Raw genomic sequence first — 7,494 nt, forward strand, 5'->3', positions numbered from 1 at the left:
TGCAAGTTCATTTTATTAAACATATAAATACAAGTGAAAGAATGTCTCATTCCAAAGAAAGAGCAAAACAGCGGCTACCACTAATCACAAGAGGTTTACAATTTTGTGAGTCCTAAATGGTTCCATACATAAATTATGCATACAGAAGCACCAAAAGAGCACATGCCTGAATATATTCCATACGGAAAAATAAATGGCAATTAATGTATGAAAATGTCCTTATTTCGCCTTGACATACATCTTAGGCAGAAGAAAATACACCCAATAGGGCAGACAAAGAATATATGTAAAATCTGTCTAAGTGGAACAACAATGATCAATCATAAAGTGCCTCCGTGTAAACAGAATGACATTCTGAGCTGACAGGAAAGGAACGGACCAAGAAGCAAAGTGCATATTTGTAGTTTTTACCTCAGTGGTAAGCCATGAGTTAGCCATGTCTCCCACCCCAGCGCACGTTTCGCCAATTCTTCTTCCGGGGGTGTGTATCGTGAGAGAGGCAGGATGTCTATTTAAAAGACTGCGAGCCAATCAGGATATGGTCTCAAAACCATGTGATATAGCAGTGACGCCGTGCTATGTGTAGCTAAAAACCCACCCCTAAATGTCCATTTATTCACAAAATGTTAGGTGCCAAGAAGATAACGGCGCATCCAGCGCTTGAACGTCACAGCTGGAAAAGGACCTCCCACTTCCGGTTGCGATAGAACACATGCTTTCCACCCGAATGAAGCCAAGCGGTAGTCACAGTCACATCTGATGCCAGGAAGAGGACGGTCCCGCGTGACAGCAGCAGCGCATGCGCATCTTTTCAGAGAATTGTACGAGGATATAGTCTAACAATTCTTTGATGAATTATATGGCGATCACTTTTTTCCTGCAATTACATTTTAGTCCTCTTCAGAAGAATGAATTTTATGTATATTGTGAGACGAATGATTTTGAGTAACTCTATCTTTACAAGAGATGTTCATACCTATACATTTATACATTAGTTTGATTTCAAACATATACAGAGGGTTTGTGATGATCGGTCTCTTGCTTTCGGAGACCATTGGAGTAGGGAAGCATATAAATAACCTCCATGGGGTATATAACCTCTGACACCTGATGAAGGCTATAATAGCCAAAATGCCTTGTTTTCCTTAGGCTGCTGTCACACTAGTAGTGTTTGGTCAGTATTTTACATCAGTACTTGTAACCAAAACCAGGAGTGGAACAATTAGAGGAAAAGTATAATAGAAACATATGCACCACTCCTGTAATTATCACCCACTCCTGGTTTTGGCTTACAAATAGTGTTGAGCATTCCGATACCGCAAGTATCGGGTATCAGCCGATATTTGCTGTATCGGAATTCCAAATCGGAAGTTCCCAGTGTATGGTTCCCAGGGTCTGGAGGAGAGGAAACTCTCCTTCAGGCCCTGGGATCCATATTCATGTAAAAAATAAAGAATTAAAATAAAAAATATGGATATACTCACCCGTCCGGCGACCCCTGGACCTTACCGATGTAACCGGCAGCCTCCGTTCCTAAGAATGCAGTGAGTTTAGGACCTGCGATGACGTCGCGGCTTGTGATTGGTCGTGTGAGCGGTCACATGAGAGGTCATGCGACCAATCACAAGCCGCGACGTCATCGAAGGTCCTTCACTCCTCATTCTTAGGAACGGAGGCTGCCGGTTACATTGGTAAGGTCCAGGGGCCGCCGGACGAGTGAGTATATCCATATTTTTTATTTTAATTCTTTATTTTTTACATGAATATGGATCCCAGGGCCTGAAGGAGAGTTTCCTCTCCTTCAGACCCTGGGAACCATCCAGGATACCTTCCGATACTTGTGTCCCATTGACTTGCATTGGTATCGGGTATCGGTATCGGCGATATCCGATATTTTTTGGATATCGGCCGATACCATCCGATACCGATACCTTTGAGTATCGGAAGGTATCGCTCAACACTACTTACAAATACTGATGTAAAATACTGACCAAATACTGCTAGTGTGACAGCAGCCTTATTTTTTTTTTATTTTAAAATATTTTAGAATTGTCAGCTGTGGTACTGGATCGCCCCCATGGGGCCATGGGGTACTTGGTATCGGGTTCTGTGGTTCACAGGGGGATGTCACAGTGGCTGACCCGGTCCGTGGCCCTGGGACGTCCGTATTAAAGAGAAAGGTCTTTTAAGGGATAAAGTTTGTGTTCGTGACTCCACCTGTGTTATTCGGTCAGGGAGACTGATGCTGCTTTAAGGGGTCCGCTGGGGTGATGTTATGGCAGCTAGATGGTATACCTTCCCACAGGTGAAGTATATCCCCAGGGATTCCCAGTGTGTAGATGGTGGATGGTGAGAGGCGCAGAAAAGAACGAGGACACAAGGTTGCAGTCTCTATACCTTTTACTGATGACTTCAGCGTCCACAGTCCAGAGCACCAGACCACAGGGCAGGCAGAGTCCGGCCGGTTTGGAGGCAAGTCCAGAGTCCCCTTTGTCCAGGTGGAAATCAATAGCCTTCCTTTGCACTGTAGTGGTGTAGTCCCTTACTGCCTATGGCTTCACATAAGGGTCTCACAGATGTGGTGTCTCTCTATCTGTCCCCCGTAGTCAGATAGGACAAATCCCGTATGATTGGTGGCTTGAGGCTGTTTATAGGGACTCTATCATGCCCTGGCCTCTGAGGGGTGCCACCGTGCCACCTGGGTATAGGTGCGGACAGGTAACCTGCAATTAGCTGTCCTGCCGGTCTTTGGAGCAAAGCATAAAGGTCCTTACTCCCTCGGTGTTCCAGCTACTGGGCTTCTGCGCCTCAGAAGGAGGCAGCCTATGTAGGGCTGGTCCCCTTCTGGTAACCTCTCCTTTGCTCTGACTTCCTTTATGCTCGCTGCAATACAGTTCTGCCTTATGAATGTCTCATTCTGGGAGCTGCAGCTCTGAGGGCATGCACAGCTCCTTTAACCTTCCATCCTCCTCAGACTTTGGTCTGGAACGTTCTAACAGAACTCCTGTCTGGAGCTCTGCCAGGAACTAACTAACTTTCCCTACATACTACCAGTTATATATATATGGGGAGTGACCTAATAAATTAGAGCAGAAGCTCCCCCTGGTGGTCTGGAGTGTGAAATGTGTTGCATGTTTGTAATACCTGGATGCAGTTATCCTTCTTTGCCTCCAAACATAGCATCACTCTCCCCAAGAGGAAAGCAATACCACTGCGACCACCAGGACCCTTGGGCGCCTCAGAACCATTGGTACACCACCTGAAAAACTTTTTAATAAAACTTTGCTTTTTATCATCATTCATGACGACCATCTGTTAATTTATCTTGGAATATCCTTCTGACAACTGGAGCACCCACCAAAATCTTTATCACACAACTAGTGTTGAGCGATACCTTCCGATATCGGAAAGTATCGGTATCGGAAAGTATCGGCCGATACCGTCAAAGTATCGGATCTCGCCGATTCCGATACCCGATCCCAATGCAAGTCAATGGGACGAAAATATCGGAACTAAAATACACCCTTTCTTTCCTTGTAAGTTCATTCTACATGAAGGAAAGCAACTAAGAATAATGTAGGATGTATTGGGGGACGTGGCGGAGACATTAAAGGCATAGAAGTTTAGCCCAATCAAATAGAATAGCAGGAATTTTAATTTTTTTTTAAGACGTTCGGAGTTACAAAGATATTGACTATGTTAAGATTTTTTTAATTTTGTCAGATATTGATGTTTCACTACTTCCACGCCCTTCACCCTTTTTTTTACTTCTCCCACACTTTCTTCTTCATCATCATCAGCATCTTTGACATCAACTTCTTCTTCACCTTATTCATCTTCTTCATCTTCTACCTATAATTTTTTTTTTACATTGTTCATATTCCTTTTATTTAACTCTTATTCTTCTTCATATTCAAGTTCTTCATCATATTCTTATTTGTGACAGGCATTCCCGTAGTTGTTATCTATAAAAGTTTGAAGATTACACCTTCCGTTCTGCCTGTCACAAAAGAGTTAGATTTGTCCGCGTTCAGTTTGGCCTGCAGCATCAGGCTTTATCCAGGGGCACCACGAGGAGGAACGGACTCACCCCCATACACTGCTAAGTCTTCTTCTGCTTATAATTTAGATAATATCTTTTGCTTTGATATTTAGTGTTATGCTTAATGTTCTTCTGCTCTTTGTTCTGCAGCCTCTTGTTCTTCTGCTTCTCGGTCTCCCATGTCGTCGTCATCTCCAGGGTCGTCGTCTCCAGGGTCGTCGTCTCCGGGGTCGTCGTCATCGGGGTGGTCTTCAGGGTCATCGTCTCCAGGGTCGTCGTCATCTCAGTGGTTGTCGTCTCTGGTGTCGTCGTCATCTTAGGGGTGGTCCTCCGGGTCGTCGTCTTTAGGGTCTTGAACTTGGAAATGTAGCAGAAGGTACAAGAAGGCTGAGAAAATGCCGAGAAACAGCTGATGGAACTGGAACTCGGATGGCTACCCGAAGGTCCAAGAGCCAATGGAACTACCGAGGACCAGCTGACGTTACTGGAACCCGGTTACTAAGCAGGAGGTACCTGTGCCTGAAAGCACTACCAAGGACCACCTGACGTTGGTGGAACTCGGATACCCAGAGGGAGGCACGTAAGCCAAAGGCTCTGCCCGGAACCAGCTGACGGTACTGGAACCAGGATGGGGAGCAGAAGGTACAAGTGCAAAAGACACTGCCGAGAACCAGCTGACGCTACTGGAACCCGGATGGGTAGCCGAAGGTCCAAGAGCCAATGGAACTACCGAGGACCAGCTGATGTTACTGGAACCCGGTTACTAAGCAGGAGGTACCTGTGCCTGAAAGCACTACCAAGGACCACCTGACGTTGGTGGAACTCGGATACCCAGTGGGAGGCACCTAAGCCAAAGGCTCTGCCCGGAACCAGCTGACGGTACTGGAACCAGGATGGGGAGCAGAAGGTATAAGAGCAAAAGACACTGCCGAGAACCAGCTGACGCTACTGGAACCCGGATGGGTAGCCGAAGGTCCAAGAGCCAATGGAACTACCGAGGACCAGCTGACGTTACTGGAACCCGGTTACTAAGCAGGAGGTACCCGTGCCTGAAAGCACTACCAAGGAGCACCTGACGTTAGTGGAACTCGGATACCCAGAGTGAGGCACCTAAGTCAAAGGCTCTGCCGGGAACCAGCTGACGGTACTGGAACCAGGATGGGGAACTATTCAAGCTTGTCTTCCTAGAGCCCCAACTAGCGGTGTTGGAGCAAAGGGTCAGCAGGGGGAGCAGAGTGTAGGCCGAAGCCTGCACTGGAGGCATTTGTAGGTCTGTTGTGTCTGCGTGGCATTTGCAGGACACGTTGCCGGCTACACAGCAGGGGAACAGCTGGCGGTGCTGAACCCCACTGACACATTGGCGGGTGTTTTTCTCTGTGCAGCTAGCAGTACCGGGCAGCAACTGGCGGTGTTAGAGCCCAGGGTCAGCAGGAGGAGAGGGAGCAGAGTGTAGGCCGAAGCCTGCACTGGCGGCAGCTTTCTGTCTGCGTGGCTGTTGCAGGACACGTTGCCGGCTACACAACAAGGGAACAGCTGGCGGTGCTGAAACCCACTGACACATTGGCGGGTGTTTTTCTCTGTGCAGCCAGCACTTCGGGGCACCAACTGGCGGTCTTAGAGCCCAGGCTCTGCAGGGGGAGCAGAGTGTAGGCCGAAGCCTAATTGAACCAATTTTAAAGGTAACCTTTAACCCCCCCTCAGGTGTTACAAACTAGAAGAGCCACACCTTATGCAGCAGTAGTGCTGCACAAATCAAAGGTTGCTCTTTTAATTTTGTTCCTTGCACAAGCTGAATGAAACACGTACAACATTTTTGCCCTTATACAGTCAATCTGTCTTGGAGGCGGGAGTTCCCTTCGTAATGAGACGCAGCACAGCTGGCAAAAATACCACCTTGGTGCTTGGCGCGGCCTCCTGAGCATCGCATTTGGCTGTACAGGAGTCTGCGTTGTTGCGTTATCCCTTGGCCATGCGCTGCCCGTCTTCTGACATAATTTCATGTCGGCCGGTGCGGTTCGCGATGCCCATGAATCCCAGCCCCGCAGTGTCTTTACAGTGTTTCACACTGCGGGGCTGGGATTCATGGCCTGGCGCAGTACATATGTTCGCCTCTCGCTCGTGTCCTTACACCTGCTACAGACTGTGCGGCGTCAGCTGATCCCTTATCGCATGCCACGGCCATGAAGCCGCACAGTCTGAAGAAGGTGGAAGGAGCTGAGTGACAGCCTGGCGAAGATATGCACTGCTCATGCCCGTCAATCACACCCTCGCAGTCAAAATAAATAAGACACCGAGGGGCGTTGTGTCGGGCAGGGCGGCCGCAGAGGCGCAGCCAGCCAAACAATGATGTCAGAAGAAGGGCTGCACTACCAAGGGGGTCGCTGCGTGTCATTACAAAGGAAAGTCACACCTCAGGGACGTTTTAATGGTCTCAGGGGACACATTGTAGACGTGTTCCGTTCCACGTGTGCAAGGAGAATAAGTTTATGAGCCACCTTGCACACATGCAGCATTACTGCTGTACAAGGTGGCTGTAAAACATACAAACACCTGGGGGAGGGGGGACAGGTTCCCTTCAATTTCAGTTTTTGTGTCTGCGTGGCTTTTGCAGGACACGATGCCGGCTACACAGCATGGGAACAGCTGGCGTTGCTGAACCCCACTGACACATTGGCGAGGTGTTTGGCTCTGTGCAGCCAGCACTTCTGGGCCCCAACTGGTGGTGTTAGAGCCCAGGGTCAGCAGGAGGAGTAGAGGGAGCAGAGTGTAGGCCGAAGCCTGCACTGGAGGCAGCTTTGTGTCTGCGTGGCTTTTGCAGGACACGTTGCCAGCTACACAGCAGGGAACAGCTGGCGGTGCTGAACCCCACTGACACATTGGCTGGTGTTTTGCTCTGTGCAGCTAGCACTTCCGGGCGCCAACTGGCGGTGTTAGAGCCCAGGGTCAGCAGGAAGAGCAGAGTGTAGGCCGAAGCCTGCACTGGAGCAAGTTGAAAGGGGACCTTTAACCCCCCCCCAAGGCGTTTGTAGCTGAAAGAGCCATCTTGTACAGCACTAATGCTGAAAAAGGTAAACTTAGCTCTTTTAATTATGGTCCTTGCAAACGCTGAACTTGACACTTATGAAATGTGTCCCCTCACACCGTAAAACCGTCCGGTAGGTGGAACTTTCATTTGTCATGTGATGCAGCACAGCCGTCATTCTTACCCCCTTGGCGCCGTGCGCCGCCTCCTCAGCGTTGTTTGAATCTGTCCCAGAGCCTGCGCTGTTATGTTAGCCCTTGGCCATGCACACATTTTGCGCTGCCCGTCTTCTGACATCATTTGGTGTCAGGCTGGCTGCGCCTGTGCGGCCGCGCTGGCCAAGATCCCGCCTCGTTTTGTCATCTAATGTAATCACTCTGCGGACCTGTGATCCATGGGCATGAGCAGTGCATATCCTCGCATCTCACTC

The sequence above is a fragment of the Ranitomeya variabilis genome, chromosome 4, assembly GCF_051348905.1.
Source record: "Ranitomeya variabilis isolate aRanVar5 chromosome 4, aRanVar5.hap1, whole genome shotgun sequence".
Lineage (NCBI taxonomy): Eukaryota > Metazoa > Chordata > Amphibia > Anura > Dendrobatidae > Ranitomeya > Ranitomeya variabilis.